The 22173-nt window shown below is 37.6% G+C and overlaps 1 pseudogene; it reads left to right on the top strand.

Moving 5' to 3' along the window:
* Window positions 1–832: 832 nt before the first annotated feature.
* Window positions 833–22173, top strand: part of LOC102864631 — a 97456-nt pseudogene continuing 76115 nt past the window's right edge.

The following is a 22173-nucleotide window of genomic DNA, read 5'->3' as shown; positions in this document are numbered from 1 at the left end:
GGGATAATCAGGATGGGAGTGTCAGAGACAGTGCGATTGGCACAGGACAGAGCAGAGTTTAGGGCTGTTGTACATAGGGTCGCTATGAGTCACAAGTGACTCGATGGCACATAACAACAACAACAACTTTTAAAAAATACAAACTATGACTATATGTTGTACATAGGGTTTTCGGAGGCCTGCTATTTCAGAAGTGGATGAACAACCCTTCTTCCTAGTGTCTCTTAATCTGAATGTTTAGATTTAGAGATGTATCAGACAGACATTTTACAGAAAAGTGAAAGATATATCCCTCTTTGCTATCACACTTGTATGCATCAGAAAGTTGGACAATGACTAAGGATGATAGAAGGAGAATTGATGCTTTTGAGCTTTGGTGCTGGAGAAGAGTATTGAGAATACCATGGACTGCTAGGAAAACAAACAGATTCATCCTGGAAAGGGTAAAAGCGTGCTGCTCCTTGGAGGCAAGCATTATAAAGCTCCGTCTAATATACTTTGGACATGTTGCAAGGAGGGACAAGTCATTGGAGAGGGACATCATGCTTGGAAGAGTGGAGGGACAGCTCAGAAGGGGAAGGCCCCTATGAGGTGAATTGTTTCAGTGATAGGGGTAACCGGAATGGGTGTGTCACAGATGGTGTGATTGGCACAGGACGGAGCAGAGTTTAGGGATGTTGTACGTAATGTCGCTGTGAGTCTCAAACGACTCGACGGCACATAACAAAAACAACTATATACAAAGACTTCACCTCATGGACTACACTGGAATCTGATTGACTACATTTGTGCAAAGAAGTGTTGGAAAAGCTCAATATCAGCAGTCAAAATCATGCCAGGTGCTGATTTTGATAAAGACTATCAGCTGCTGGTTTTAGGTGCTATTGGATTGAGTATGACTCAAAGTGATGGTGCTGTTTGGGCGGGTGTTGTGGCAGTTTTTGAATGCGAAGCACTACTCTGTCCCCGGAACCGGCAAGCCGGGAAGCTACCCAATGCGGACAGAGAGTTCAGTGGAGATCCAGGATTAAAACAAGCTTTAAAGGAGGAGTGGCATCCACTTCTATAATAGCTTGCCTGAGAAAACCCTATGAACTTGGAGAGAGGATGAAAGGCAACCAAGCGTTGAGGACTCTCCTTCATAGGATCGCTATGAGTCGCCTGTGACTCGATGGCTCTTGGCACTTAACAACAACAAACAACGTGACTCAAAGGGACCCTATGAACCACAGATCTAAGCCCTATCCTACCCTGTGCTATATTCACTATCTCCAACACACGTAAGCTCATTGCTGAAGTCATTGTGCAATGGTAGAGCATGTTATTAGGAAGGGCCAAATTTGGGGGAAAAATATCATGCTTGAAAAGACAGGTTGTCATCAAAGTTGAGTGTATCTTACCTGAATTAAAAAAGAAAATTTCAAGAATGTGTTCAAAGCATTGATCAACTAGAAGTAGGTGTGCTACAATTGAGACACTAGTAGCATTTAAATGTTGGTAGTTGACTTGTTTGACGTGATGTTGATTAGAGGCACATGCAGAGTCAGACAATAGAGGAGGTTAAGAAAAACATTCTGATGAACAGAAATATTTCAAAATCAAGCTAGCAGTAAAGGGTAATATGCTCAGTGACATTTGTATCTGAATTTACCATACATTTTATTTTTTTTTCTTTTTCATACATTTTAAATTGGAAAAAATATGGGCAATATTTTTCTGTATCTTTTATGATCTTGGAAACCTGATGGAGGTCAGCTATTAGGCTGTTCAGATAGGCAGCAAAGTTGTTGGTGTTTTGTTGGGTTTTTTTTTAAGGACATTAATTAAAAATGCTTAAGTATGTGTTAGATATTTCTCTCCTGTCCATCTCACTACTTTGGAAAGGAGTTCAAAACATACTGACCAGATAAAGATTGGGTCTGTCTTTATGCAAAGAGCATGCTCATTTTTTTTTCACCTCTAATAACAGTAGTAGATTTTAACTGCTGACCTCTTGGTCAACATAAAACACATACTATACTACAACACTATAGAACATGAGAAATATCATTTTCTTTCAAAGTAAATGAAAAAAGTATAATAGTTAAAAGGGAGGGGGGAGAAAACCACCCTAAATTTCCAAAAACAGGGGCCAAACAGGGATGGGGGTGAAACCAATGACTTACTTTTGCTTGAGAACTTCATGGAAGACAAGGACAAGGGAGGAAAAAAATCATAGATGAACTACAATACAAAACAAAAAAAGATGTTAGAAAAATGTTAAGAAAATATTTAGATTAATTCAGTTGGGTCTCATCTTCTCCTTAAATAATTGTATATAATGATATTTTATGGAAAATACAAAGATTCTCACCACCAGATCATTAGGCAGTGTTATGATGGATGGAGAGGAGATTGAAAATGTCAATAACTTCATCTTGCTTGGATCCACAATTAACACCCTTGGTACCAGCAGTCAGGAAATAAGAAGATACTTTGTGCTGGGAAAAGCTGCAATTAGGGAACTTTCCACATTATTGATGAGTAGTGATGTCAGTTTGAGGACTAAGGTGCATCTCATTCAGACCATAGTCTTTCCAATTACTAGCTGAGTATCCAATACCTGGACAATGAATAAGGATGACAGAAATATAATTGACACCTTTGAGCTGAAGTGTTGGGAAAGAGCACTGAACATTCCATGTCCAGTCAAGAGAACAAAGACATATATCTTGGAGATGGTGCAGCCAACTCATTTTTTCTTTTTTTTTCTTTTTTAAGGCAAGAATGAATGATGAGTCCTCACTTCACATACTTGAGACATATTGCTAAGAAGTGCTATTCCTTGGGGATGGACATATGTTGGGAAGGGTGACCAGGTGGATTGACACAGTGACTATTGCAACGGGCTCTTGTGTATCAGGAAGTGTGAGGATGGCACAGTTAGGACAGGGTTCAGATCTGTTGTTCATGGGGTTGCTATATGTTGTACTCAACTCCATGGCACCTAAGAAAAACACCACAATGGAAGCTATATGATGATTTTCATAAGCCAAATGGTTGTAGGGGGATTTAAAAACAGAGTGAAACATTTCTTAATCAAATCACCACGTTAATCTGATGGAAAGGGAGCTCCTTCTCAGTAATACATTTCATCTCACTATAGAAAAAAAAAAGTAGAGGAAAACAAACTTAGAATGTGGACTTTTTGTATAACTAACCATCAGAAATGGAATGTGTCGTTATGAACGTAGATCCTGCATTATCAAACTCATTGACACCTGGAAAGGCTAGAAGATGGAGGTCTCCAGGGAGTGCTGGGCCTAGAGATGATGAAGGAAAGAATGTATTTCCTCTGTAGTCAACAGAGAGGTAGGGCCTTCTCCTTGAGCTGGCACCATTGACTTGGATTTCTAGCTTCTTAAATTACAAGAGAATGAATTTGTTAAAGTTATCCACTTTTCATATTTCTTTTACAGTAGAATTAGTTAACAGAAACAGAACTACCTTAAGAAACCTAAAACAGGGTCAGATCACATCCATCCACATAAAGAAGCAATGTCTTGTGGATGATCAACCTGTAGCTGTGATTGAATATTGGTTAAGGTTTTGACATCAGTAAGTGTGAGAGAGGGGACATTTCCCAAAAAACTTAAATGTGCTTGTAAGTGACTAGGTTTCACTCTAATAGCCCTGTGGCTGACCGTCAATAGTTTACATTCTTGTTGAGCCATGTTTTTATCAAACATGGTGATAAAGGAAGCCACTTCAGAATCTAGTCTTGTAAACATATGTTTGTAGTAGTTTACAAAAACATGACTTGAATGGATTAAATTATAAATCAGAACCTGTTAAAGACAGGATGCTCTCTCTGTCAGAAGTAAATAATTTAGAAAGTTTATTTCCATTTAAAAGGCAATTAGATACTCCACTTTGATCCTATAATCATACATGTGTAAAAAGTTATCTTAAGAGTATGGTTATAAAATGTGTATAATGTTCTTCTTAGACTTGTTTATAATGGGGGGGGGAAGTGAAGATGCATCCCTAAAAAGTAACAGTAGCAGAAGTTTAGCTAAAAATCTGTTGTAACTGTAAACGGAATTGAAGAAAGCATGTTAAAATATTTTTTAAAAATTTAAAGATAGGTAAATTTAAGATCTTTTATTTGCAATACCCAAGTTATTCCGCTTTCTGTTTATGTTTTTATATGCACATGCACACATACACACATATGAAGAAAATATGATTATATATTTAAGCAGAACAAAAAATCATGTTTTTATTAAAAATATCAGGAAAGTAAAAGCTTGTGATATATAACAAATTGTTAACCTTTTCAATCTTGGGGGATGAATTTTGGAAACTTTACTATCTCTGCTAATTTACACACTCTCCTGGCTTAGTGGGAAGGAATTTAGCTACCAGTGAAAAAGAATCTGGTTCTAATCCAGCAGGTGCTCCATGGGAGAAAGACATTCTGCTCCCATGATTTACTGGTCTGCTGGAGGGGCAGATATACGTCAGGTCTGACTTTATGGTACACAACAATAACAGCAATATTATTTAAAAAAAAGGATCACTCGTTCTTTTGGATATAATGTCCTGCTCAAGGTCAATATTTAAGAATGATATTTTAACAACAACAATATTATTTTATAATACATTTTTCACAGTAATATAAATTACCCTTTGAAAATATGTTTTGTAGATAGCTCTGGTGGCCTAGTGGCAAGAAGCTACACTGCAGTCCTGAAGGCATTCAGTTTGAGGTCATAATCTGATCCATAGGAGAGTGGTGGGCAATCTCCTTTGCAATTTGAAAACCTACTGACAAGCCTTGGGTCAGTTCTAACTTGATACATAATAACAACATCAAATATGGTTTGGTTTGGTTTTCTTTTATTATTAATTTTAATGAAAGTTTACAGAGACTTAGGGTTTTCATTCATCCATTATTGCACTTTTCTCCCTGCCCAACCCTCCCCACATTAGCTCTTCTCTTTGAAAAATTAAAGAAAAATTCTTTCGTTGTTATCAGTCTCTCCCCCCAACTTCACTCCACTGTGCAGCCTTCGTTTCCGGACTCCTGTCATGACAATAGTACATAATCATATACCACCTTTAAACAGTTATCTCCCTTATCTATTTCAAAGCATTTTACATTATTTATCCCCTCTTTCTCAGTCTTCCCTCAACCCCAATGTCAGTCCCGCTTTACAACAGTGGTCCTATGCAATATTTGTCCTTTTGTGACTGAGATATTTCACTATGCACACTGTCCTCCAGGATCACCCATTTGGCATAATATTTCATGAGATCCTTGTTTTTCAATTCAGCATAGTATTCCATTGTGTGAATATAGAGCTTTTCTATCCATTCATTTGTTGATGGGCACTTGGGTAGTTTCCAACTCTTTACTATTGTGAACAAAGCTACAATAAACATGGGTGTGTCTATATCTGCTTGGCTGGTGGTTGTGGTTTCTTTAGAGTATATTCCCAGTAGTGGAATTGCTGGATCAAATGGTATTTCTATTTGCAAGTTTTTGAGAAAGTGCCATACAGCTTTCCACAGTGGTTGCACCATTTTACAAAGTGAATAAGGATTCCAGTTTCTCTGCAACCTCACCAGATTTAATGTTTGCTCTTCTATTAAATTTTTACTATTTTTACTGGGGTGACATGATATCTCATAGTTGTTTTGATTTGCATCTCTCTTAGAACTAGGGATTTTGAAAATTTCTTCATGTGTTTGTTAGCCATCTGAATGTCTGCTTTGGAGAAGTATCTCTTCATATCCTGTGCCCGTTTTTCAATTGGGTTCTTTACCTTTCAAGAAGACAAAGATTCGCACCACTGGACCAATTGGCAGCAGCAGGATGGATCGTGAAGAGACTGAGATTGTTCACAGCTCTAGTTTGTTTGGCTCTACAGTCAACAATCTTGGCATCAGCAGCCAGGAAATTAAAAGACATATTGCAATGGGAAAGTCTGCTGTTAGGGACCTCTCCAAGGTACTGAAGAGCAATGGTGTCACTCTGGATACTATGGTGCATCTGATACAAGCCATGGTCTTTGCAATCACTTGTTATGGATCAAAAAATTGGACAATGACTAGGGAAGGAGAATTGATGCCTTTGAGCTGTGGTGCTGAAGAATAGTATTGAATGTACCATGGTCTGCTAGAAAAACAAACAGGTTCATCCTAGAGAGGCTTAAACCAGGCTGCTCCTCGGAGGCAAGGATTCTGAGGCTTCGTCTGACATACTTTGGACATGTAAGGAAGGACAGGTCCTTGGAGAGGGGCATCATGCTTGGGAGGGTGGAGGGATAGCATAGGAGGGGAAGACTCTCTATCAGATGGATTGATTCAGTGGGGTAATTGGGTGGGTGTGTCTGAGACAGTGTGATTGGCAAAGAACAGAGCAGGGTTTTGGGCTATTGTACATAGGGTCGCTTTGAGTCACAAGCTATTCAATGGTACATAACAATAAAAACAACAACATATTTACATTTATCTTGTTGTGGTGCTCGAGTGTTTTATAAAGTCTAGATATAAGTCCCTTGTCTGACGTGTAATCAAATATGTTTTAAACGGAACAATAAAATTTTAGTCAATGCTATTACTTCTTCTTTCTATGTTATAGTAGCAGTATTCAAAGTACTGCCTATCCACATGACTGGGGATAACATAATGTAAAAATGGAATTACATGTTTAATGAACAGTTAATTTCTTTAGATAAGCAGTAACTGCACTTTCTTTATGAATTTACCATCATTTAAAAACATAAAAGAACTGGCACTGCAATTTCTGGTGAGGTCGGAGGTTAAAATCTTAAATTAGCTGTACTTTTCATGTTATCAAAAGTAGAAAGTACTTAGACTTCATTCCACTGGTGGTGACAGCATTGATGGTCCAGTGTTAGCAGAGGTGGTTTTCTAGGGCTGGTACCAACTTTATGTCATATAAACTGTGCCTGTGTGAGAACTTCACTTTTTCGCTCACTATGTTTCCATATCTAGGTTTCCTCCAGGCTTCCTGTTGATTGTCTGAATTATGCCATAAACGTATCATTGTTCTTTTGTTCCTTCTGTGACATACTGCCATGTCAGAAACATCTCCTAGCTTATCTTCCACTGGGCTTTAAGAGGCAGTAAATTACACAAATAAAAAAGCTGAACTGATTTCAAAGGACACCTCATGAAGGCAAAGTATTAGAATGGAATTTGCAAAGAGATGGAACTAGAGATTAAAAATGAAAGAACTCAGCATTTCTCAAGCTGAAAGAACTGAAAAACAAAGTCAATCCTTGAGCTGCAACACTGAGGGATACAATGGGCAAAATCTTGAATGATCCAAGAAGCATTGTAAGAGGTAGAAGGAATACACAGAATTACTGTACCAAAAATAATTATTATTCATAAAAAATCAGGAAGCTCTATGAATAAGACCCAAAGGTAAGAAAGCAATATTTCAAACTACACTAAAGACACTGGCAAAAAATAAGGCTCCAGGAATAGATGGAATACAAACTGACATGTTTCAACTAACAGATGCAACCCTGGACATGCTCACCTTTCTATGTGAGGAAATTTGGAGGACAGTTATCTGGTCAATAGACTAGAAGAGATCCATATCGTTCCCATTCCTGAGAAAGGTGATCTCTAGTTATATGATAGTTATATAAAAATAAAAGTATAATTTGTGGAGTGTTCATGGTTCAATGGCACAGATTTTGCCCTCCCTAACAAACTTGAGTTCAATTCCCGGTCACTATACCAAAGGTACAACTAGATGAACTATGTACAATCAATTGACAGTACAACTCCATACCACATCAGACTAGAGCACATTCTTGTTTGAAAGAAAGTATAATATGACACAGTAGTGAATGCATGTGAAAATGATGTCAGCTCAGTAGATTTTAGACATTTTTTAAATATCTGGACATACTTTTATAGCCTTCATAGAATCATGAACTACTTAGAAATTGTAAAATAGTTTATAGACTAGGAATGAATGAAAGCTAAAGTTCTGTAAAGCTTGAGCCACAGATTAAGATATTTATTACGATTTTCAATACTTAGGAACTCAGGTAAAATGAAGGAAAATGTTATAATTGTAGACTAATAAACCAATAAAATAAAGTATAATTACAAAATGAATTTTTGTTCATGTTATCAGAAACTTCTTTATATACATTCTTAAATGACTTGATTTTAAAACATAGTATGTCTTCACTGCTCTATTTCACTTTATTTCTGATGACTTTTGGTCTTTTGTTGTTACTGTGTTGGTATCCTTTTATAAGGAAATCTGGTAAAATGTAGTTAAGTGATTGACTGCTATATCAGATGTCTGAACCTAGCAGCCATTGTGCAGGGAAAAAAGATGAAGTAATCTATTCCCATAAAGATTTCCAGACTTGGAAATCCAGAGGTCAATTCTACTTTGTTTTTTGAGATTACTGTCACTATGAGTCGCTTTTGGCTAGACTGCACTTAACAATAATAATATCAACACAGAGAGAGATCAGGTGGCCCAGTGGACAGAAAGCGATGCTACCAAGCCAAAGGTGTGTGACTTTTAATCCACAGCCCTCGGGCCTGTCTTTCATTGTTTTTGTTCAGACATTCCTCTAGGTCGTATAGCCCTGGTGTACAAGTTGCCTTACTGTGGTCACTTGTGGTTGCTGTGAGGCTAAACATTGTGACACTGATGTGTCAAATGCATTAATGGTTGGTCAAATGCAGACAGAGAGTGGGGTGAAGCTCCCCGATTAAAACAAGCTTGGAAGGAGGAGTGGCATCCACTCCCATAATAGTTTGCCTCCGAAAACCCTATGAACCTGGAGAGAGGATGAAAGGCACCCAAGCGTCGAGGACTCTCCTTCATGGAGTCGCTATGAGTCGCCTGTGACTCGATGGCACTTAACAACAACAACATCTCTGAAGAGACTCAAAGGCAGTGGGATTTGAGTATCCTGTCCATATTTCTTTAAAAAAGTTTATTTCAGAAGCTCTCAGTTCATATGGATAGTTGACTCAAATCTCTCAGATTGAATATATGGGCAAGAGTACGTAAAGGGCGATATCTGCGTTTAGTTAATTGCTCTAATATTTAGGAGAATATAACAGAGGAGGGGATGGGATTGTTGGCTAGGGCCTGGAGCCTCCACTCTGGAAATTTGGCTGTTTGCTGCATTTGGATGGCAGTCCTGATGGGTGTGTAAGGGAGGTTTTGAGGGTCATATTTGATGTGTATTACTGCTCTCTTCCCCCCAAGAGCGGGTGTCCTTGAACCTTTGCCTGGGGTGGAAGTTTGCTCAAAGGTGTGGCTTTAAAACCCTGCAGTGGGAGGGGAAGAGACTGCAGGCAAGTGACTGGTGCCTCCACTCAGGGAATATGGCTGCTTGCAAATTTATTACTTTTCAAATGAATATTCCTTAAATGATACAGAAATTTACTTTTTTTTTTTTGTCTATTTGCTGAACTGAACAACTTGGTGTTTCTGTGATGCTGTACACTGTTCCATAGTCTTGTCAAATATCATAATGGTTACCCATTGTGTGCAGTGTTTGGATGAGCTTCCAGATTGATTTATGCTGGGAAGCAGGCGTGGCATTCACTTCCTAAACTAGATGCTTCTGGAAACTCTACAAACTTTCTAAATTCTGTAAATGTGTAGAAGTGATGTTAGTTATAGAACAGAGTTCTGTACAGAAATGATGTTAGTTATAGAAGAGAGTTCAGGTCTTTTGTGCAAAACTTACTATCAGTTGTATTTTCCTTGATGACAGTTAATTACTGCTAAATGAAACCAGTTCTATTTATATCTGAAGAAACACTCTTCCATTTTGTACATCACTCTTTGTCAATGTGTAGTATCAAGTAACCTGAGTTTATTGTGATGCTGAATCTTGTACCATTGGGGTATCCAATACCAGAATGATTTCCCAATGTGGACAGTGTTAGGTGGGGCTCCCAGTTGTAAAATAGGTTTGGAAGCAGAAGCGGCATCCATTTCCTAAACCACATGCCACTGGAAACTCTATGAACTTGGAGATGTGACAATAATTATGGAAAGGCATTAGGTCTTCTGTTCATAGAGTGTGAGTTGTGCTCAACTTGATGGCAATCAATAAAAAAACACAATGCAATTTTGTATCTTTGGAACTCACATAAATACATAAAAAAATAAAACTAAATAGATATCTGGGATCATCTGTTTTAAGCTACTTATTTTAGTTCAAAACTTAAAAAGTTATAAATATGATAGCCATGTTTTTAGAAATAATTTTCTCACTTCAAACTGTTGTTGTTGTTATGTGCCATCCAATTGCCTGTGATTCCTAGTGACACTATGTACAACAGCCCGAAACCCTGCTCTATCCTGTGCCAACCTCACTGTCCTGAAAAATCTACCCCTATTACCGCAATCAGTGAATCAATCCATCTCATACACGGTCCTCCTCTTCTGCGTTGTCTCTCCACCCTCTCAAGCATGATGTCCTTGTCTAAGGAATGATCCCTTCTTGCAGCATGTCCAAAGTATGTCAGATGACATGCTCCTTGCCTTCAAGGAGCAGCCTGATTTAATCTTCTCCAGGACAAACCTTCCCCAGCACCATAGCTCAAAGGCATCAATTCTCCTTCTATTGTTCCTACTCAATATCCAGCTCTCTGATAGCATAGCATATGATTGCAAAATCATGGTGTGTATCAGGCGCATTTTTGTCTCCAGACTATCATTGCTCTTCATGTCTCTGGAGAGCTCTCTGACTGTAGACTTTCCTAACGCAAGGATTTCCTGGCTGTTGGTACCAAGAGTGTTGATTGTAGAGCCAAGCAAACTAAAGGTGTTTACAATTTTAATCTCTTTAGCGTTTCAAACTTAATAATTTATTTTACCTTTGGCTATTGTCTTTAAATGTCAACTACAGCCTCTGCAAAACAGAATTTTCTCCCTCAGAAAGATGAGTTGAATAGATACAGTAAATTTTTCTGAAAAGAATGATGCGTCAGATTTTATTATAAAAATATTCAAACAGTAGTTTTCAGGGTTATTTTTCCCCCTGAGGGTAATTGCTAAATAAGTTTCAGCCATACATGTGTTGTTGTTTGTTGTTGTTGTTATGTGCCATCGAGTCTCTTACGACTCATAGCGACCCTATGTACAACAGCCCTAAACCCGCTCTGTCCTGTGCCAATCGCACTGTCTCTGACACTCCCATCCCAATTACCCCAGTCACTGAATCAATCCACCTCATAGAGGGCCTTCCTCTCCTGCGCTGTCCCTCCACCCTCCCAAGCATGATATCCCTCTCCAGGGACCGGTCTCTCCTCACAACATGTCCAAAGTATGTTAGACGGAGCCTCAGAATCTTTGCCTCCAAGGAGCCACCCGGTTTAACCCTTTCCAGGACAAATCTGTTTGTTTTCCTAGCAGTCCATGGTATTCTCAATACTCTTCTCCAGCACCACAGCTCAAAGGCATCAATTCTCCTTCTATCCTCCTTGGTCATTGTCCAACTCTCTGATGCATAACAGGTGATTGCGAAGACCATGGCCTGTATCAGATGCACCTTAGTCTCCAGAGAGATACCATTGCTCTTCAGTACTTTCGAGAGGTCCCTAACAGCAGGCTTTTCCATGGCAATGCGCCTTTTAATTTCTTGGCTGCTGGTGCCAAGACTGTTGACTATGGAGCCAAGCAAACTACCTTATAAATAAATATTTAAAAGTTTTTTGTTTGTCTTTTTGTTTATTTGTTTTAAATAAAGGCTATTTCCTCTAAATAGGAAGCTAAGTAGAGGGAAAAGTGTTGAGTTCTAAATAAATCTTCACTTTCATTCTAGAACTGAGACTTTTACACCTGGAAATTCAAATGCTGATTTCAAATGACACTAAAGACGTTATTACCTTAAAGCAATCAAATCACAATTGCTTTTCTCAGATGTTTTTAAGTTCTTCACAGGATCTTCTGGTTTCGGACATACTTAAGGGGTAGAAGTAGAAAAAAATGATTCAATCTTTAAACTTAAATATATGATGTTGTTACTGTTAGATATGGTGCAATCAGTTGTGATTCATAGTAATTCTCATGTGACAGCATAAGCCAGCCTCATGGGATTGTCAATGTTGTAATCTTTATGGGAGCAAATCATCAGATCTTTCTTGCAAGAAGTCACTGTTTGGGTTCAATCTGTAGATTGTATGCATGGGTTCTTCTAAGCGCTTACTTGTGGGTTATTGTAGTTGAGCACATGACTACAGAGTCTCCTTTATTGTAGTTCCACAACATTTTTTTTAAACAAAGTTTTAAAATTACGTTCTTAAAGTTAGTACATCAGTCAGTCCTGCTGAACCTGGGTAACTGAAATGTCTGTGTTGCAAACTCACCAGTTAATTCCTGGGCAGCTGCTTCCATGACTTATAGCCTTTGAAACACTGACAGGACACTTCTACCCTTGTTGTGATAAGTTAGACTTAATTTGAAGGGTACAGGTAAATATGTATACAATTCCTAAAAGTAAAAGGAAAAGAAATAAAAAAGTGACTTTAATAAATTTAATTTTAGAGAAAAGAAATATTTGCTGTGTCATAGTTAGTAAATGTAGTGGCTTAGATTAAAATTAGAATGTTAAGTGGTTTTTTGTTTTTGGGGTTTTGTTTTTTTCCCCCCCTGAGAATGTTAAGTGGCTTTAAAGCAATAAAGTCAAACCATGAAGCAATCAATGATTCTGAAGGATAGCATTTCAGGCAAATGTAGCATTTGATCTGTTTAATTCAATTAAATTAGGACTTATTACTCTTTTTGATCTACTTGATTGCTATCAAATTCTCAACAAATGTACCATGGTAGGACTGGTACTATTACTTTTTAATCAGTACCCAAAGTGGGTTTAGAATAATTCTGAATTTTTTCAATGATCTATGATAATTAAGGGAAAAGACAAGGGGGTGGAGCTTTTAAACATTGCTGACCTCAGTACAGTTCAGAAAGAGGGTGGACCAAGCACATTTTCAAAGGAAATTAAACAGCACAACAACAACAAAGGGAAGAAAATTTAAGTTTAAATCTCTGTGCTTTTGAAATGTCAATATTTTCACTAATAGAACATATTGTTGATATCCCTGTTTACCTTAGATGTCCTTTCCTTTATGTCTGCCTGCTATATTGTAGTGATGTGTATGTTAATATATAAAAGATCCCAATCTTAATTTTAAGACTATCTGGAGAATAGACTTGCTCAGTGACCAAAAAGCAGATGCATTGTGAGATACTAAGAATGTCATACATAAAGAAAGTAATATGTTATTGAAAGGAATGAAAAGATTTAATAGATGTCTGAAGAGAATCTCAAACTTACTTTCAAATGTAGAGTTACTAAAAAAAATTGGGGAGAAATGATGAAGTAAAAGAGATGAACAGTTAATTTTAAAAATTAAATAAAATACTATGTTATATGGAACATGTAAGAGTTAAGAAAGCCAAAGAGAAAGAACTCAATCAGCATTTTTAGGCTGAAAGAATTAAAGAGAAAAATCAAGCCTTAACTTGTAATACTGAAGGATTCTATGGGCAAAATATTGAAAGAAACAGGAAACATAGAATATGAGAAGTGGATGGTTAACAGCAATTATAAAGGAGGGTGATAGGATTAAAAAAATAATAATGTGAAGAGAAAGTATTATATACTAAAGGGTTGTTTAAGCATTATAAATACAATAATAACTTATAATTAATGTTACACACCGAAATGTGCATGAATGATTCAATGAAAACCTAGGATGATTTGTAAACTTACACTTAAAACTAAAATGAAAAACAAAAAGATTTACAGTTTTGCAAACACGATGGAAAGGCATGATGGGGGGGTGCATAAGAAAAGATAGAGAAAAACACAGAATCATTGGAAATAACACAGATTGGGTCAAGTGTAGTTCTTTAAATTGGACTTTTAGCACTTTAACAAGCTCCCTGTTAGCAGATTTGCCCAATGTAACAAGTCTTTTTGATTTCTGCTACCATGGGCCTTGCTTGTGGATCCTCTGTGCGTAGCCTTTCAAATATATCTCTCCTGCTCCTGTTTGACAGTGGCAACACAAGGCCATCTCTAATAGTGGTAGTTGGCTTGAATTTGACTATTCTTGTTTGGGGGATGGATGTTTGTACCTCACTTTGGTTTTAATCTTTTGAAGTATCAAGTTGAAAAAACTCCTAACAACCTCATTTACTACAAAAAGAAACCATTCCTGCCTTGTGCTATCCTAATAAGCTTGAGTACACTGATGTGCCAATTATTTGATTGATGTTGTAAGAACAGTGTATAAGCACCACTGAATTCAACCTCTGCTAACTCCACGAAGGAGAACTCTCCCCATCAACATTATCCACAGTACAAAACTCATTCTTATAAGGTCAGATATGATTTTCTATCTGATTTCTGCACCTTCTTCTGCCAATTCCCAAACCAATCTTACCGTTTTGTTGGGTCCACAGTCCATTGCAATCACCATGGACATCTCATAGACCTATATTCACAGTAATGGGTTTATTAGGGAGGTTAACAGGCGATATGGCAGCAAGTTATTATCTCTCAGTCCAGCAGCTGTTCTAGTGTATAAGTCTTCAGCCCACTCAGCTTCTCCAGTGTGTTTCCAGGCCCTTTTGACATTCAATCTCAAGGCTTATGTCAATGTTACAAAGTTCCCTTAGTCCTGCCAGTTATCTTTTCTCCATCCTCCAGAAAGTTTAAGAGAAGCCTCCTGACTCTTGCTTTGTAGGGGAGCGGTTCCAAGTGAACTCCGTCTCATGTCAGTCTCTGGTTTTCTGCTGATGCTCTTGTGCAGGTTTAGGTTTGACTGATGTTGGAATCTTGGCCCCAAAGAAAGCACACTGCACTCTGCTTCCTCATCCTTGCTGGTAGTGTGTTTCCCTAGTTTCTGCTGTTTAACCTACTTAATGTAAACTTAGTGGAATGACAAAACTAGCTAATCCTTTCATAGATAGACTAACGCACTCTATTTAAAGGTTTCCATTCACCTACGTGGTTAAGAGCAATGGCCCAGAAAAGCCATTTTTAACAATAGACCCATTACATAACAAGGATCTTCCTTTTCTTAGTTGACTTTCCATTTCAACAAGCATAACAATTTTTCTTGATAGCACATAACAACAACTACAATGTTCTTTTTTAGGTAGTGATCACATCTGATAAGGTATCATATAGATGGACATAAGAAATCATTATACTCTCACTTCTAAAGACAATACTGTCTCTACCTCTTCCAGTGTGAATTTGCTAATTCTTGTTGAAGTTATGTTATATTCAATATTCTTTGTTAACACTCTATTTCTGAAAGCATTTATTCTTCTTTGGTCTTGTTGTTATGTGCCATTGTGTTGCCTGCTGTGTACAATTGCTCTGAACTCTGCCCTGTCCTGAGCCAATCTCACTGACTCGGACACACCTACCTTTGGTCTGACTCTTTTTCTAACATTCACAAACAAATTAGGCAATTGAGGATACCATGGTTGGGGTCAGGTACAGCTTCATCCTCAAAGAGAAATCTTTGCTTATTAATACTTTAAAGAGGTAAATTGCAACAGATTCGTCCAATACAGCATTATATTTCCTAACTACTGTTTCTATGGACATTGATTGTGGATCTAAGTAAAACGAAATCCTTGAAAACATCAATATATTCACTGCACCAAAATAAATTTATCAAAGGTACTATTTTAAAAGGTAACATATAATCAAGAGACAGTGGTTGTAAAGAAAGAAGCATAAGTGGCAATAAAGGGATTGACTGAAAACAAGGTTCCAGCAGTTAATTGAATACCCATTGAGATGTTTCAACAAATGAATGACATGCTGGAATTGCTCATTTGCATATGCTAATATTTTGGAAGAGAGCTTTTAGGCCATCTATAACATGCAAATTCATTATGCAAAATGTGTCTGTTAAAGTTAAGAGTAAAGAGTGTTGCAAAACAAAAAGAAAAAAAATCCTCACAACTTCACCAGTAATTAACATTTTGGTGAAAAGAGCTATTTTGAATCACTTCATAAGCATGTGAAGTTGGAAAATTTATAAAGCCAACCAAAGAAGAATTGATAACTGAATTGTGATAGTAGCAAATAATAGAGTTTCCATCATAGATTGTCAGAAGAAGCCACAAATTGTTGTTGTTGTTGTTGTTATGTGCCATTGAGTCAATGGAAACTCATAGTGACCCTATGTACAACAGCCCCAAACTCTGCTCTGTCCTGTGCCAATGGCACGTCTCCAACACACCCATCCCAATTACCCCAGTCACGGAATCAATCCACCTCATAGAGGGCCTTCCCCTCCTGCGCAGTCCCTCCAGCCTCCCAAGCATGATGTCTCTCTCCATGTCCCTCCTTACAACATGTCCAAAGTATGTTAGACAGAGCCTCAGTATCCTTGCCTCCAAGGAGCTGACTGGTTTGACCCTTTCCAAGCAGTCCATGGTACCCTCAATACTCTTTTCTAGCACCACAGCTCAAAGGCATCAATTCTCTTTCTATCCTCCTTAGTCATTGTCCAACTCTCTGATGCATAGCAAGTGATAGCAAAGATACATGTTAGAAAAAGAGCAGCTAAATGCTCCTAAAAGTGAAGATAGTGAGATTGTGCTTCTGTACTTTAGATATGTTACCATGAAAGTTCAGTACCTGAAAAAGACATTGTGCTTGGTGGAGTCAGTGGAAAAGAGGGAGAGTCTCAATGAGATAGATTAACAACTGTGGCTTTAGCAATTGTCTCAAATGTGGAAAAGAAGTGTGGATGGCACAGAAGTGTGAAGTGTTGTATTCTGTTGTGCATATGGTCACTGAGAAATGACTTAAGGCAACTGACGAAAACAATGGTCGAACCAGTTCCTAAAGCATAGATTGGATTTCCCTTTAGACAGGAGTTAAACACTGATCAATCTAGTATTTTCTCCTAGCGTTTACAGAAATCAGGGCTGAGTCCTTGAAAATTTCCTTTGATACTGTGAAACTAGGATTATATAGCTTCGACTTTCTCAGATAATTCAGATAGTTAATCTTTAAAGTTCATTACCATTTAAATTCCTAACGATTGTTAAAAACAAGCAACCCAAACCCCCTCACTTCATTTGTTTTGTCTTGGTTTTTTCAGTTTTTCCTTTTTTACAGATGGCATGTCCTATCTCCTCAAGCTACCAACGCTGAATTTAGCACAGAAATATTGCAAAGGCAAAGTTAATTTTTGCTCCTGTGAGTTTTAGAGGACTAATTACACTCTCTTATACAAGTAATTACTATGAGCTTACTATATTCAGGCATTGTTTTAGGTACTCAGGATACATTAGGAATAGGATCTTCCTTAATGAAACCCTCTTAGTCTTTTCTCTGATGATCAAGAATGTATAACTTCGCTCTATTTCCTTGCATGAAAATGTAATGTTTAAGTACTATATTATTAATTTCCTTTGAGTTTGTTTTTCTTGATCTCTATTTGAACTTTAGTTGTAGAGTACTTCTGAAAAAGGAGCAGTTGCAACATGGGAGTAGATGCATCTGACTTCTACCATTTCTGTAAAGGGGAACTGTCCCCATCAATAATATTCATGTCAGCAAACAGATAGCTACTCAGTCATATATGCCACCTCCCAGGCTCTTGCACCTCTTTCAAACAATCATTTGTGACCTGTATTTACAGTTAACTCACAATTGTCAGAACAGAACAAGGAGATACTACATGGTTCAAAATCAAGAAGGGGGTCCATCAGGGATGTACCTTGTCTCCATACCTTTTCAGTCTGTATGCAGAACAGATCATCTAAGATGCTGGGCTGTAAGAGGAGGAATGTGGCATCAGGATTTGTGGAAGAATCATCAACAACCTGCGTTATGCGGATGACACAACCCTGCTTGCGAAACTGAGGAGGACCTGAAGCACTTGCTACAGAAGGTCAAGGACTGCAGCCTTCAATATGAATTGAGGCTCAATATCAAGAAAACAAAGATTCTCACCACTGGGTCAATTGATAGCATCAGTATGGATGGTGAAGAGATTGATATTGTTAACAGCTTTAGTTTGCTTAGCTCCACAGTCAACACTCTTGGCACCAGCAACTATGAAATTAAAAGACGTATTGAGATGGGAAAGTCAGTTGTTAGAGACCTCTCCAAAGTGCTGAAGAGCAATGATGTCAGTCTGGAGACTAAGGTGCTCGTAATACAGGCCATGGTCTTTGCAATCACTTGGTATGCATCAGAGAGCTGGACAATGATTAGGGAGGATAGAAGAAGAATGTCTTTGAGCTGTGATATTGGAGAAGAGTATTGAATATACCATGGACTGCTAAGAAAATGAAAATGTTCATCCTAGAATGGGTTAAACCAGGTGGCTCCTTGGAGGCAAGGATTCTAAAGCTTTGTGTGACATACTTTGGATATGGTGCAAGGAAGGACCAGTCCTTAGAGAAAGACATCATGCTTGGGAGGGTGGAGGGACAACGCAGGAGACCCTCTTTGAGGTAGATTGATTTAGTGACTGGGATAATCGAGGTGAGTGTGTCGGAGACAGTGAGATTGGCACAGGACAGAGCAAGGTTTCAGGCTGTTATACATAGGATCACTATGGGTTGCAGGCAACTCGACGGCACATAACAACAGCAACATTTGACATTGAATTGGCTCTAGTGTGAACAGACCTTATAAATAAATAACAGAACAAAAGATTGCCCAGTCTTGTGCCATAGTCTTGGTTATTTGTTAGTTTAACTATGTAACTATAGCTATTGACTTACTCTGTTTAATTAAATGTTTCTCTCAGTTTTGCTTACACATTATTAAGTATAATGTCTTTCTCTAACAAATGGTCTTTCTTGATGATACATCCAAAATCAATAAGTAAAGTTTTGTCATCTTCATTTGTAAGGAGAAATTTGGCTGAATTTTCTAAAATTAATTTGTTCATATATCTAGTAGTCCCTGGTATATTTAATATTCTTCCCCAAATATCAATTCATCTTCTTTGTATTAGTGTACAGTTTTCCTGTGCATATGTTTTGATTTTTATGAAGAAATTTTTATTTAGACTAGCTATATCTTAATCTTGGAAGGAGGAGTGGCATCCACTTCCATAATAGCTTGCCTCTGGAAACCCTATGAACCTGGAGAGAGGATGAAAGGCATCCAAGCCTTTCATTGAGGACTCTCCTTCATAGAGTCACTATGAGTCGCCTGCGACTCAACAGCACTTAACAACAACAAAAACATATCTTAATCATTAAAGCAATAGCTCTCCTTTCTGCAACCTTAAAGAAACCTTTTGCAACAATTATCCCTTAGCTATACTTCATTTCATTTCTTCACTGTTACTTCCAATAATGGGCACTAATTGTTAATCCAAGTCTAACCAAATAATTGATTTCCCCCCTCTTTATCATGATTTTGTTTATTAGTTCAGGGCGGTGATTTTTTATTTTTACTATGAGTCTTAATCTTTTTATTGACATTTTTTGTGATTTAGTAACCAAATTTTGATTACAAATATAAATAAACCTTTACCTTATGTTCAATGGGGTTCTACAAGTATGTTTTAGTAGCCTTGCTAATTTATTCCCAAGGCAGACGTTCTCAGTGTTGTAATGATAATCATCTTCATAAGACCATTATTGTGAAAATAGAAGGATAACTAGAAAAATGTGTATGAGGACCCAAGGGGGAATAATTGAGAGCAGAGGGGTGAGGATGAGTAGGGGAGAAATCAGAAGGTTGCACAATTCGGTGGATGGAGAGAGAGGAGAAAGGAAATGAGGTATAAGACTTTTGAAAAATTAAGATTCTTTCTCATAATCACAAATACTCCATTTGTTATATGTTGGGCAGAGTTTGAAAATCACCACTCCTAACAAGCTTCCTTGATGATTCTGTTGTTGGAGGAACCACAGATTGCACTGAAAAGTAGCATCCTCATATAGTTAAAATATTAACCATCAAGTGGTTTGTAATTTGCTTTATTAGTATTCCTGAAATTCAAACATTGCAAGTAATTAACTTGTCATTATTACCTTTAAAAGTTCATGCTTTTCTACTTATGTTAGTTTCTCCAGTCCCTAAAAACAGAAGAACAGAGTAAAATTCTTTTAAATACTTTCCATATACATGGTATGCAGTAATCTTGTTGGGTGTTCTGGAGAAGAGGGATTCCATATTTAAATATGGTTGGTGTACAATTAGTTAAAAGAAGGTAAAATGAAGTCCTATGAGATGTTTGAGAACGTTGTATATTTGTATATGCTTATGAATTATTAAGAAACTTCACTAAACCATTTTATATAGTGATGTCAAAATTTATTTTGTCAAAGAAATCAATTTCAATGTTGTCTAGGTGCTTCTTACTGATTCATGGTGACCCCCCATCCAGTTTCTCCAGCAAAGAGACTTTTCTGTCATAGACTGGCTGATGGATTCAACCTTCTGACATTTCTGTCAGCCACCAGACAGACACATAATGCACATTGTTGTTGTTGTTATGTGCAGTCAGGTTGCTTGCAACTCATAGCAAACCTATGTACAATATCCCTGAAACCTGTTCTATGTTGTGCTAACTTTACTATCTCTGACACACCTATGCTCATTACCCCTGTCACTAAATCAATCCATCTCATCGATGGTCTTGTTCTCTTTCTCTATACCTCTACCCTTCCAAGCATGATGTCCCTCTCCAAGAAATGGTCCCTCTTTGCAACATACCCAAAATATGCCAGACAAAGCTCCAGAAACCTTGCCTCCAAGGAGCATCCTGGTCTCACCCTCTCCAGAACTGCCAGATATGCAGGCTGCATTTAGAAGAGGCCATGGTACTAGGGACATTATAGCTAATGTTAGATGGATCTTGACTGAAAGCACAAAGTACCAGAGGAATGTCTGTGTTTCATTGACTATGCAAAGGCTTTTGACTGTGTGGATCACAACAAACTGTGGCTAACTCTAAGAACGAGAATACCAGAACATTTGATTGTGCTTATGCAAAACCTGTACTTGGACCAGGAGGCAGTCATCAGAATAGGGCAAGGAGATACTGCATGGTTCAAAATCGGAAAGAGTGTTCACCAGGGATGTATCCGTCTCCATACCTTTTCAATCTAAATATAGAACAGATCACCCAGGAGGCTGGGCTGTATGAGGAGGAATATGGCATCAGAATTGGAGGAAGACTCATCAACAACCTGTGTTATGCAGATGACACAACCCTGCTAACGAACTATAGAAGAATGTTATATATTTGTCTTAAATGCCTTTTGGAGAACATAAAGAATAGAACTAAGCAAATTCTACTTAAGATGGAATAATTCAGATATGGACAACACTTACTGTGCATGTTAATTTAGTTTTATTTATTCTATGGTATGTTTAAAAAAAACAATATTGTCAACACTATTTAAAAGAAGACATTTTTTTTGATCTGTGGAGTACTGTCAATAGCAGGGACTATATTCCCTGTACCATGTTCTAGATCAAGTGTTGGTGGAGTAAAGGGCCAGATAGTAAGTAATGTGATCTTTAAGGACTATCTACACAATTGGGAAATGTATGGTTACTATTAAGTTACAATAAAAGTTTATTAACAAACTTAAATCAGATGCCAGGTATTTTCCGATGGTCATAATTGACCTACCTGGCTCAGGTAGATAGATCATCATTGACCTAACCGACCCAAACCATTAAAAATGGACAATTGCCTTAGAAAAAACCAACGCCATTCCTTTAAGTTTTCACTTCCCTTTATTTTTACCTGGCTTATTGCAAGAGTAAAGGACAGAAAAGAACCTCCCCATAAAGGTTGTTCAGGCTGCAATCTTTGCTGGAACAAATTATAGGTATAAACTTTATAATCTCAACTATAGCAATTGATGGATTTGAACCACAGACCTTTTAGTTAGAAACTGAGTGTTTTAAAATTGTTCCACTAGGAGTCCTCATTTCTCTCTTGAAAATTAGAGAATTAAGTTCACTTAGCTATGAGCATTTTTATCTTGAGAACACGCATGACATTAATTCCCTTACACAATCATTCCCAAAATTATTAAGCATTTTACTACTACTTGCTGAACAAACATCTTTACTCACTATTTGACCCTGGTTCCTTTTCTTATTAATTATGCAAACTTAATCACTC

Source organism: Elephantulus edwardii, unplaced genomic scaffold (genome assembly GCF_000299155.1).
Source record: "Elephantulus edwardii isolate Elephantulus edwardi_28Jun2011 unplaced genomic scaffold, EleEdw1.0 scaffold00147, whole genome shotgun sequence".
NCBI lineage: Eukaryota > Metazoa > Chordata > Mammalia > Macroscelidea > Macroscelididae > Elephantulus > Elephantulus edwardii.
Note: the sequence above shows the minus strand (reverse complement) of the source record. Positions and strands in the feature narration are given on the sequence as shown.